Below are 12,907 nucleotides of genomic sequence, written 5' to 3'. Positions count from 1 at the left end.
TTTAGAATATTGTGTGCAATTCTGGAGATCACACCTTCAAGAAGATATAAAAAGGATGGAGTCAGTCCAGAGGAAGGCTACTAAAATGGTGCATGGTCTTCATCATATGGCGTATGGAGATAGACAATTATCTCAATATGTATACTTTGGAGGAAAGATGGGAGATGGGAGATATGATAGAGAAGGTTAAATGCGCATGAGTTGCGTCTCTTTCATTTGAAAGGAAGCTCTGAAATGATAGGGCATAGGATGAAGTTAACATATCATAACATTATGCTTATTGACCGCGTAACCAGAAGTTCAACGCGGTTTATAAAAAGTTATAAAAGTAAACATGTTACATGAAATAAGATGATTCATTAAACAGTCAAATATTTAAAAAAAAAAAATAGGTCTTCAATTATTTTATAAAATGGCCATAGGAATGGGTAGTAAGCAACAATATTCGGAATTCGTTGTCATGAAGCGCTGCCTGAGATGCCAAAGTATGATTTAGAAATTTCTTACTCCTGCAACCCTGGACAGATGGAAAATTAAACAAAGGATGAGTTCTTCTCTGTCTGTTTGATGCTAAAGAGATGATAAGCTCAGTAGTAATCTAAGGAGATACTTCTTTTTATAGAAAGGGTGGTAGATGCATGGAACAGCTTCCTGGAAGAGGTGGTGGAGACAAAGATTGTTTCTGAATTCAAGAAAGTGTGGGATAGGCACGTGGGATCTTTTAGACTCTAAAAGATTTAGAGATAGGAAGTGATAATGGTTACTTTGGATGGGCAGACTGATGAGCCATTTGGCCTTTATCTATGCATCCTAACATCATCAGTCTATGTTTCAGATATCCAAAAACTATTAATTCATAGTCTTTTGAACCTTTAAACTCTCTCAGTTCTATGTTAGTCATTTGAAACCCTTTAAACCTCATTCAGTTCTGATTGGTAAAGGCAATAGCTTAAGGTTCCTCCCAAATTTCTCAGTTAAATCAATAGGTGGGCATGGCTGCATGCCTAAATCCATCCTCTCCTCTTCTTTCCTTTCCTACCCACTCTTGCCTAGTCCCCATGGTCTCACTCATCCTCTAGAGCTCTCCTGATTAGGTGGCTGCTAATCTTCCGAGCCAGCTAGACCTTCTCCCATGGATGCTCTCTGTGAGCTCTGAGTACCGTTGTCCTCCTAAGAGCTCACATGCTCCACTGACTGCTTCTAAGAACCTTATCCCTCTGCTGGGCTACTAAGAGTGATTGCACCCTGATAAACTTATCTGCTGGACTACTAGTGCCAATTGCACCCCAGGAGTCTTGTCCCTCTTCAAGAGGAGCCACTTGGGTGGTTCCCTACAGGGTTTCAGACCACCAGTCCTTAACAGGACTCCCTCTGCTCCCTAGGCAATCATAGCACCCTTGCAGGCCCTGAGTTGCTGACAAAAGTCACGTGTCTTGAGCCTGCTCCCAATGACTGCTGGTCTTCTTTCATTGGCCCTGAATTCCCAACTCCCAAGAGCTGTTCGTTCTTTTTTTTTTTTTTTTTTCCAGGAAAGCCTCTAGGGGTACACCTTTGCTGACACTCAGAATTTCAGCTCTCATAAGAGCTCTATAGTAGAAAATGACATGGTGACTGTTTCTTGTGGCTAGTTGCGGGTAACCGCAGGTAACCCACAGGAACGGGGGAAGAAATTGACTGGTTGCAGCGGGCCATTTACCGCCCTGTAGAGTGGTGAATGGCCTTGTCCCTGCAGTAAAGGATCTGCTGCAAGTTGCTCTCTTCCCACCCCTCTGGTCAGCAGCCCCCCTCGTGATTGTGAGAGCAGCAGCAACCCCCCTTATGAGCCCAGATGCTCCCTTCCTTCCCTCTCTATCAAGGGGCCAACAGCCCAAGCAAACCCTTCCCTCCTTCGCAGGTGCAGCAGCAGCCCCCCTCATGAATCCAGCAGCCCCTCCCTCCCCATTGCAGGTCTAACAACCCTTATATCCTCCCTCACTGGTTCCCCAATCACTGGAGGCAACCCCCCCAAGAAACCTGCGAATCTCCTGGGTCAGTCCCTTTGCACCTCCCAGGGTGGGCCTTCCAGCCTCTTCCTGCATGCAGCACTGCTCTGGGAACTTTCTCGCCAGAAGTTACATTGGAAGGAGGGACTCGGCAGCAAGAAGATTCCCAGAGCATTGCTGCATGCAGGAAGCTTCTGATAGCCTAGTGGGCCCACCCTGGGAGGTGCGAAGGGGCTGACTCATAGTCGCAGGTTTGTTGTTTTGGGTTTGAGTTTTTTGCCGCCGGCAAGGGCTGTTGGAGGGAGGGGGCTGCAGGATTCACGAGGGGGGCTGCTGGACCAGCAGGAGCTGAAGGGAAGGGGGACAGTTATTGGATAGTGAAGACACATGGGGATTGCAGAGATCTTCAATGTGACATAACCAAGCTCGAGAAATGGGCATCGACAAGGCAAATGAGGTTCAATGTGGATAAATGTAAAGTGATGCATGTTGGTAACAAAAATCTCAAGCACAAATACAGGATGTCTGGGGCGGTACTTGGAGAGACCTCCCAGGAAAGAGACTTGGGAGTTCTGATTGACAAGTTGATGAAGCCGTCCACGCAATGCGAGGTGGTGGTGAAAAGGGCAAACAGAATGCTAGGAATGATAAAGAAGGGGATCACGAACAGATCAGAGAAGGTTATCATGCTACTGTGTTGCATGGTGTGGTGCGCCCTCACCTGGAGTACTGCGTCCAGCACTGGTTGCCGTACATGAAGAAGGACACGGTACTACTCAAAAGGATCCAGAGAAGAGCTACTACAATGGTTAAGGGGCTGGAGGAGTTGCCGTACAGTGAGAGATTGGAGAAACTGGGCCTCTTCTCCCTTGATAAGAGGAGACTGAGAGGGGACATGATTGAAACATTCAAGATACTGAAGGGAATAGACTTAGTAGATAAAGATAGATTGTTCACCCTCTCCAAGGTAGGGAGAACGAGAGGGCACTCCCTAAAGCTGAAGGGGGATAGATTCCATACAAACGTAAGGAAGTTCTTCACCCAGAGAGTGGTAGACAACTGGAACGCTCTTGTGTAGTCTGTTATAGGGGAAAATACCGTCCAGGAATTCAAGACAAAGTTGGACAAGTTCCTTCTAAACTGGAACCTAAGCAGGTGGTGCTGGACTAATTTAGAGCACTGGTCTTTGACTTAAGGGCCGCCACGTGAGTGGCCTGCTATGCAAGATGGACCACTGGTCTGACCCAGCAGCGGCAATTCTTATGTTCTTATGATATTGTTTGGGGATTGGGGGAGAAGGAAAACAGGTGCTGGGCCCATGTGGTGGGTGGAGTGGAGCAAGAGATGCCAGACTCACAACTGAGCACTGAAGGAGGGGGGATAAAGGTGCTGGACCCATGGGAAGGGGGCTAGAGGGAGGGAGGAGGTGCAGGACCTGTAGGGAGGAAGAGAGAGAATGTAAGAGAGAGAGAAAAGTTGAACCAAGGGGATGAAAAAGGAGTGTATTGAACATAATGGAGGGAGGGAGGAAAGAGAGACTATGAGACACATTGGTGTAAGAGAGTAAGAGAGGGGAGAAGCTGGACACAAGGAGATATACAAAAAGAGGGGAGATGGTGGGAATGGTTGGAAGCATAGGATTGGGGACAAAAAGGGGAATGCTGCACGGGATGGTATATGGACACAGAAGGGCAATACTAGACATGGGAGGGTATATGGACACTGAGAAGATGGCTAGACATGGGTGAGAAGAATGCAGAAAGAAGATGCTGGACATGGGAGATATAGAGGAGTGATAATGTACACAGGGGAAGAGGGTCATAGAATGGAGAGATGATGAAGGTACAGGGGAAATACTAGAAATCGATGTATAGAAGACATAGAGAGGAGAGACACTAAACATGGGGAACAATACATATACAGAGATAGAAGATAGATGGTGAGCATGGAGAAAGAAGAAATGTCAAATGATCAGGAGACCCTGGCAAGTGAGTTAAGAGAAGGCAAAAGAAAACAGAGACCAGCACCAGAGACCAACATGATATGAAGAAAAAAATGATGAGACAATAAAAGGTAGAATTTTTTTTTTTTTTCTAGTTTGTGATTAGAATATATCAGATGTGAAATATGTATCCGGCTAGAGCTGGTGTTAGATATAACTGGGGACTGCAAAGCCCAGGCTGTGCTTTTTTAGCTTCCAACTGGCTTAGGACTCTCTCTGACCAGGGGGTAGTTGACCTAGTTGCACTCCCCTAACACCAGTGGCACAATGAGGGTGAGAGGCACCCAGGGTGGTGGTGCCCCTCTCTCAACATCATCTCCGTTCCTTTCCCAATCCTGCCTGCTGCATGCACCCCTTCCCTTCCCTGTATCTCTAGTTGAAGTTTTTGCTTGCATTGCTCTTCACGATCCCATCAGCTCTCCCCTCTGACATCACTTTCTAAGCGCAGCACCCAGAAGTGACATCAGCGGGAGAGCCGACAGGATTGCGAAGAGGACATTGTTGACTGCTGCAAACAACAACTTCAACTAGAGGTAAGGGGAAGGGAAGAGGGCGCACGCTTGGGAGGAATGGGAAGAGGGGGGACAGAGAGGAGGAGGAGGCAGAAAGGAGGAGGGGTGCCGGTCTCCCAACCAAAATGGCACCCAGGGTGGACCGCCCTCCTTGTCCCCCCTAACACTATATCACTTCCTAACACTATTCCTGCCATATGTGACTGAAGTACAGTATTCTGTTAGCTTGATTTTTCTATGTAGCATTCTATAGTAATTTGACTTCAGTTTTCTCAATAGTGGAGGGGATATTGTGAGGGGGAAGAGAGGGGAGGACAGGGGTTTTGTTGATTCTTGCTCTGTATTATTTGTGATTTATAAAATGAAAATTGTACAGAATATTGTTTCTTTTTATACTTTAATAAAATAAGTTCAGTATAAAATCATAACTATTCGAGGCTTGTGTGGATAGAATGATACAAAGGTGCCAAACAAGTAGGCCACATCAAAGCGCGGAGGGAGGTGCAAAGTGAGAAAATCTAAATAAAATAATACATACCAAAGAAGCAAATGTGGATATAGACCAAAAGAATAGAACCAACTTTTAAATGATGCACAAGAACCAATGATAATCAATTAAAATGTAATAATGATGATAATAATGAAAAATGATGGAGAATAAAAAAAAAAGAATATAAGTAATGGCCATTTTAACACTTGAAACATTATTATAACTTAAAATATTAAGATATTAAAATCAGAGAATTGTCATAGTACAAAGCTGCGCACTGGCTTGGTAAATCCAGCCCAAAACAATGGACCATAGAAAACGTATGCAGGGGGGGTCACGTGATGGCTGGTTTCTGATCAGATGTCTGTATGTTCAGTTTCATGCTATCTGCCCGATTACCCCTGATTTTATTATGCTTGAACTCTGAAAATTTAACTTTTCGAGTGACTGATTGCTTTCTTACCCTGGGAAGAGTCAATCTAGCGATTTTTACAGCCGTCAAGGCCAAGCTTCTGAATCTGCTTCCTGGAACAAATGGTAAGAGAGCCGACAACAGGCAACGCCACCTTGGACTTGGTCTTAAATGGCCTCACGGGACCGACAAAAGAAGTAGAAGTCACGGTCCTGCTGGGGACGAGCGATCACAACATGATCAACTTTAAACTTGTCATCGGGAAAGGAAAACGTACCAAAACCTTAACCACGACCTTAAACTTTAAAAAGGGTAAATACGAACGCATGAGAGCCATAGTAGAACAACGGCTCAAGAAAAAGATGGACAAAATTAAAACAGTAGATCAGGCATGGTCCCTATTAAAAAATACTATCACGGAAGCACAAAATCTCTACATTCCGTGGATTTCCAAAGAAAGGAGAACTAAAGGCAAAGGAGAACCGGCATGGCTTACCAGACAAGTGAAGGAAGCCATAAAAGAAAAGAAGGACTCCTTTAAAAAAGGGAAACGCACGAAAACAACCGAAGCTTGGAACAAACATAAAGATGATCAGAAGAAATGTCACAAGGTGGTGAGGGATGCCAAAAAGGACTATGAGGAAAAAATAACGCAAGAGGCCAAAAACTTCAAGCCTTTCTTTAGATACGTAAAAGGGAAAAAACCCGCAAAAGAGGCGGTGGGACCGCTGGACAACCAGGGAAGAAAAGGGTACATTAAGGAAGACAAACAAATTGCAGACAGACTAAATTCCTTCTTTGCATCCGTCTTTACGAAGGACACCGCAATAATACCAGAAGCAGTGGAAGTGTTTAAAGGAGTAATAGAAGACAGCCTCACCACAGTAGAAGTGGACCTAGACCAGATATACTACCAGATCAACAAACACAAAAGTGACAAATCTGCTGGACTTGATGAAATTCACCCGAGAGTCTTAAAAGAATTGAAGGTTGAAATCGGAGAGCGATTGTAAAAACTTGCCAACCAAACAATTAGAACTAGACAGATACCGGACGACTGGAAGATAGCGAATGTCACGCCAATTTTCAAAAAAGGATCGAGAGGAGAACCGGGCAACTACAGACCTGTGAGCCTTACGTCTGTCCCTGTAAAGATGGTTGAAGCACTGATTAAAGATAGCATAGTCCGGCACTTCGATGCACACGACCTGATGAAAGCCAGTCAACATGGCTTCAGGAAAGGGAAATCATGTTTGACGAATTTACTTCAATTTTTTGAGACCGTGAACAAATTGATAGTGGAGAACCGGTGGACATAATATACTTAGACTTCCAGAAAGCGTTCGACAAAGTTCCACACGAAAGACTTCTCAGGAAACTACAAAGCCATGGAATAGAGGGGGATATACAAAGATGGAAAGGCAAATGGCTGGAGAACAGAAAACAGAGAGTGGGCATAAATGGGAAGTTCTCCGACTGGGAGAAAGTGACTAGCGGCGTACCCCAGGGCTCGGTACTTGGGCCGATCTTATTTAATATTTATATCAATGACCTAGAAGAAGGAACATCCAGTGATATCATCAAGTTTACAGACAACACAAAGCTATGCCGGGCAATCAGATCGCAGGAGGATAGTGAGGACTTGTGTCAGTTAGAGAAATGAGCAGAGAAATGGCAGATGAAGTTCAATGTGGAGAAATGCAAAGTAATGCATTTAGGCAGTAAGAATAAGGAACACAAGTATAGAATGTCAGGTGCAACTCTGGGTAAGAGCGAACAAGAAAAGGACCTGGATGTACTGGTAGATAGGACCCTGAAGCCGTCTACACAATGTGTGGCGCGTGTTCCCTCTAAGCTGAGCAGGTGTCCTCCAGCTGCATTGCTACCACTAGGGGGTGGAATATTTTCAGTCGCTAAGGACAGGTATGTTCCCTGGAGTCCTGCAGAACTTGCCTGTCCCTCACAATTGAAAAATGTGACAGTAAAACAGCACCCTCTATTGGTGAGACTGTGGGTGGAGGACTCCTGCTCAGCTTAGAGGGAACAGTGGACTGGCGGCAGCAAAGAAAGCAAATAGGATGTTGGGCATGATAAAGAGGGGAATCACGAGTAGATCGGAGAGGGTCATAATGCCGCTTTATAGAGCAATGGTCAGACCCCACTTGGAATACTGGGTCCAATATTGGTCTCCCAACCTAAAGAAGGATAGGAGAGGGTGCAGAGACGAGCAACAAAGCTAGTAAAGGGTATGGAGAAACTGTAATATGAGGATCGACTGAAGAGACTGGGATTGTTCTCCCTTGAGAAAAGGAGATTATTTGGGGATATGATCGAGACCTTCAAAATATTGAAAGGAATAGACAAAATAGAGCAGAAAAAATTATTTACATTGTCCAACTTGACACGGACAAGAGGACACGGAATGAAGCTAAGGGAGGACAGGTTCAGGACAAATATCAGGAAATTCTGCTTCACGCAGAGAGTGGTTGACACCTGGAATGCCCTCCCAGAGGAAGTTATTGCGGAATCAACTGTCCTAGGATTCAAAAACAAACTAGATGCACATCTCCTTACGAGAGGCATAGAGGGATATGGGTGACTAAACTTACGCCAGGTATACACCGGGCAGGGCCTCCGCGTGTGCGGATCACCGGACTTGATGAACCGAAGGTCTGATCTGGAGATGGCGCTTCTTATGTTCTTAAATGTTTCTATTCTATTTCCCCAACCTTTTGTTCTTCCCTTTAACTGTTTTCTCTTTTTCTATCAATTGTAATTTCCAATCACTTCTTCCCTTTTGTTCCTGTTTGTCCGTATCTGTAAATCTTTTTTTTTTTTTCCCCTGCTCTGTTTTAGCCTAAATTAAACTGACCCAGAGTCGAGAGAGAGGGGGCCTGGGCTTGCCATCCCTTCGCTTATACAATGTGGCCGCGCTCCTCCGCTGGATTCATGAGCAACTAGTTTCTTCACGCCGCTACTCCCCTGATTCTTTACTCGAGGATTGTTGCTTGCCCTGGTCCTTTTCCTCCTTTCTTCATGGAGCGGGGAGGGGGGGTGCGCGACCCCGCTCCACCGCTTTCCCATTCCTCCTTCCATTCAGACGGGCATGGCGCTGGTGGCGATCTCTTCAGGGTAGGTCGCCCACTGTATCGCCATTTCTCTCTCTCCTTTGGATTTTTTTTTTTTTAATGAATTTATTCGAATTGGTGAATTGATTTGAATCAGAAATCGAACAGCACTAGTGCCCAGTCTCATCCATTTAGCAGTTGTGAAAACATATACTAAAGGGTTATTCTCTGTTTTCACGGTGAATACACCATAGAAGTAGTCTCTAAACTTGTCCACCACTGCCCATTTGAAAGCTAGAATCTCTAGTTTGTCTTTGATAAAGTATGGCTTGCATAAGCCACTGACCTTAGTCCATCAGAGTGTGACTGATACAATACTGCTCCCAATCCTTCCAGAAAATCATCTGTATGCAGTTCATAGGGCTTGCTTGGATCAGTGAATGAGTAGTTTATGATACACCTAAACGCATTCTCACACTCCATTGGGCACCAAAATATTCAGATGTTTTATAATACTTCCCCTTATCATCCATTTTCTGTTTCTTATTTGTAAGTGGATAACCATGTATCAGTCCTAACAAGGGGTTTATAATTTTTGAATAACCTTTTACAAACCTCCAGGAAACCCCACAAGACTCCAAAACCTCTCAAATTTGCTGACCCTGCCAATTAGTAAGAGCAGCTATCTTATCCAGGTCTGTGAGCATTCCTCTTTGTGACTCAATGGGGCTTATTTATTTTAAAAAAATAGACATCCAAAAGCTGGCATAAATCAGTCAAAACATCTAAGTGGGCATTTTCAAAACTGACATTTTAGACATCTTTCTGGCCATTTTGTCTGCAGTCCATCTAAATCTTAACAGGCGTGTTTTGTGTGGGATTAGGGTGGGCTTAACACGTTTTGTAACAATAATCAAACATTTTACAAAACATCCAGAGCACAATTTGGACGCTTTGGGCCAGACCTGTTTTTAAAATAAATAAGGGTCAAAAGGTACTGAAATTAACCAGATATCCACCTGAGGAATGAAAATATAGCCCTCCCCCAGTAATCCCTGACCCCTTCCCACCCCCAAATGTCTGCATGAAACAGTATATGCCTGTCTCTAAGACTAATACAGATACTATGGCCAGTCCTAGAAAAGCTGCAAGCAGGTCTCTGGAATAGCCTGGTGGGCATTGCAGTGGATTACAGAGAAGGGGGATCCAGGTCCCTGTGCCACCCTAACTAGTTCACTTGTGGAAAGTGTGAGCTCACCAAAACGTACCAAAAACACATTGTACAGCCATTTAGGTGATACCTGCAGGCATAAGGGCTGTTGGGATGGTAGATAGGTGGGTACAGTAGATTTTGGGGAAGTTTTGGAAGGCTCACCATATAATGTGAGAAGTGTACCTCGTACCCTTAATATGAAGTTCACAGCAGTGCATCCTAGTGTGCCCCACTGCTCTGATGACATGTCTATTTAGCCAGTTCTTTAAGAATGCTGGTCCTTCCTACATGAAAATGGCTTGCTTTGGACACTTTTAATTGGGATTTATTTCCCTGATAATGGCAAAACAAATTAGATGTATAGCTGGATAAAACAACTAGCCATTTTTAAAATGATGATTTTGCCTGTGGTTTGTTACCAAATAGCACAGTTACTTACCGTAACAGTTGTTATCCGGGGACAGCAGGCAGATATTCTCAACATTTGGCGAGTAGAACACCAAGTAGAAAATCTAGTCCATTTCTGACCGTAACACTGCCTAGTGGACAGCTTTCTGGAAGCTACCAAAATGTTCTGTACAGATTGAGAAAACTGTAGAGAGTCAGTTAGGTTGAAAGGTACCAAGCTGTTAAGTGTAGAGACTGCAGATTGGGATGAAGTAAGGACCTTTGACTCTGAGTAAGCAGAGAGGGAAAAACTGATAGAAGCAGAGGCTCCCTGGTGCTGACTTGAAGTAGAAGGGAGTACCACGGTTGTCTTGGCCACCGAGGAGCTATCAGAATCATGGTGGCATGTTCTGTCTTGAGTTTGACAAGAGTCTTGAGAATCAGAGGGAATGGAGAGAAGGCATAGAGAAACTGACCCGTTCAGTCCAGGAGGAAAGCATCCGCCTCGAGACGCTGAGGAGGGTATATCCGGGAGAAGAATTGAGGCAGCTTGTTGAGGGGATACGCAAAGAGGTCTATCTGAGGGGTCCCCCATTGAGAAAACACCTGACATAGAGGCAAGGAATTGAGTGTCCATTCGTGAGGTTGCAGAAGACAACTCAATTTGTCCACCAGACAGTTGTGCTAACCTTGAATGTATACAGCTCTGAGAAATGTTTTGATGGATTGCCCAATCCCACAGCATCAGAGCTTTTTGACAAAGAAAGTGAGATCCCGTACCTCCCTGTTTGTTGACATAGTAAATGGCGACTCGGTTGTCCATCCGTCAAGGACTACGTGGTCGTAAAGAAGATTTTGAAAACCTTTGAGAGCATTGAAAATCGCTCTGAGTTCCAACAGATTGATGCGACAAAGACGGTCCGTGGGAGACCAATGGCCTTGGGTATGGAAACCATCTAGATGGGCTCCCCATGCATAGGTTGACGAGTCTATTGTGAGAACCTTCTGATGAGGGAGAGTGTGGAACAGCAAACCTCTGGAAAGATTGGAAGAGAGCATCCACCAGTGGAGAGACTGCTTCAAAAAATGAGTTACTATAATTTGTTGAAAAAGCGGGTCGGTAACTTATTGCCACTGAGATGCCAGGATCCACTGAGGTATGTGAAGGTGAAGTCTGGCAAAAGATGTTACGTGATGTCACGTGAACTGTAGAAACCATGTGACCGTGCTGAAATTGATGCGAGATGAGACACTTGATGGCAAAGGCAAATGAGGGCATCCCGATGTGGTGGAGGCAGAAATGCTCTGAGCTGGACAGAGACTGAGATGGGGTCAACTAGGATTTTGGAAAGTTGATTTCAAACCCCAGACATTGGAGGAACATAATAGTCTGTTGGGTCGCTGCAATAACCCATTGTTGAGAAAGGGCTTTGATGAGCCAGTCGTCCAGGTATGGAAAAACTTGAAGACCCTGGGTATGGAGGGCTGCAGCCACCCCCACCAGACACTTCGTGAAGACTCTGGGGGATGAGGTGAGTCTGAAAGGAAGAACTCTGTATTGTAGATGAAGATTCCCCACACGGAATCGTAGATATTTGCGAGAGGCTAGATGAATCGGGATACGAGTGTAAGCCTCTTTGAGATCCAGAGAGCATAGCCAATCTCCCTGATTCATCAGGGAATATAAAGTTGGCAAAGAAAGCATCCAAAACTTCTCTATGACTAGAAATTTGTTGAGGGCTCTGAGGTCCAGAATGGGTCGCAAATCCCCCGTCTTCTTTGGGACTAGAAAATAATGGGAATAAAAGCCCATGTCCTGTTGGTTCAGTGGAACCTCCTCGACAGCTCGAAGGTGAAGAAGATCCTGAGCTTCTTGAAGAAGAAGGGGAAGTTGCGATGAATTGGAAGGACTCTGTTGGAGGGTGATCTGGAGGCACCTGAAGAAAATGAAGTGAATATCCCTCCCGAAGGATGATGAGAACCCAGAGATCTGAGGTGATCATCTCCCACTGGTGATAAAAATGGTGAAAATGGCCTCCTATGGGCAGAAGAGAAGCCTGATGGAGGGAAGTTGGCATGCTCAGACTGGGAGTGTCAAAAAGACTGAGCTGGTTTAGCCGCAGCAGGAGTCTGAGCCTTCTGGCATTGTTGCTGACATTGTTGCTGTGGTGGCCTTCTAGGCGGAGGCCTGGAGAAAACTGGAGTCATTTTTTTGAGGATAACGACGTGGTTGCTTGTATGGCCAAGCAGGAGGAGTCTTAAGCTTCAGCCGAATCAAGGAAGCAAAAGAGCACTCAAGGAAGAAATCAAGGAAGCAAAAGAGCATGTTCAGAGAGACGCTTAGTAGCAGCTTCAGTGGAATCATCAAAAAGTTAATTTTCCTGGCAAGGCAAGTTCGTTAGATGGTCCTGCAAATTGGGATCCATATCAACAATGCGGAGCCAGGCGAGGCAACGCATGGCTACTGCAAAGACAGAAACTCTGGAAGAAAGCTCAAAGGCATCGTACGTGGTTTGCAGCATGCAGAGTCGAAGTTGAGACAGAGTTCGGATAATCTGTTTGAATTCCGGAAGACACTGCTCCTCAAGAGCAGGGTAGAACTTAGGCATCAATTTGAGGAAGTAATTAAAATAAGCAGTGAAAGTGTAGTTGTAATTGAGAATTCTGTTAGCCATCATGGAATTCTGATAGAGCCTACGGTCAAACTTGTCCATGGTACGGTCCTCCCTACCTGGAGGGACCGCAGCGTAGAGCTTAGATGGTTGAGCTTACTGTAAAGAAGATTCCACAACCAAGGACTGGTGAGACAATTGAGATTTCTCAAAGCCTTTGCAAGGTATG

The 12,907-nt window shown here is 44.9% G+C and overlaps 1 protein-coding gene across 2 annotated transcripts in view; it reads left to right on the top strand.

The window, feature by feature from the left end:
* AGRP (agouti related neuropeptide) overlaps positions 1 to 12,907 on the top strand; it is a 336,158-nt gene that overhangs the window by 49,605 nt on the left and 273,646 nt on the right. The gene's annotated exons all lie outside the window — the stretch shown is intronic.

Source organism: Geotrypetes seraphini, chromosome 4, assembly GCF_902459505.1.
Source record: "Geotrypetes seraphini chromosome 4, aGeoSer1.1, whole genome shotgun sequence".
Taxonomy (NCBI): domain Eukaryota; kingdom Metazoa; phylum Chordata; class Amphibia; order Gymnophiona; family Dermophiidae; genus Geotrypetes; species Geotrypetes seraphini.
Note: the sequence above shows the minus strand (reverse complement) of the source record. Positions and strands in the feature narration are given on the sequence as shown.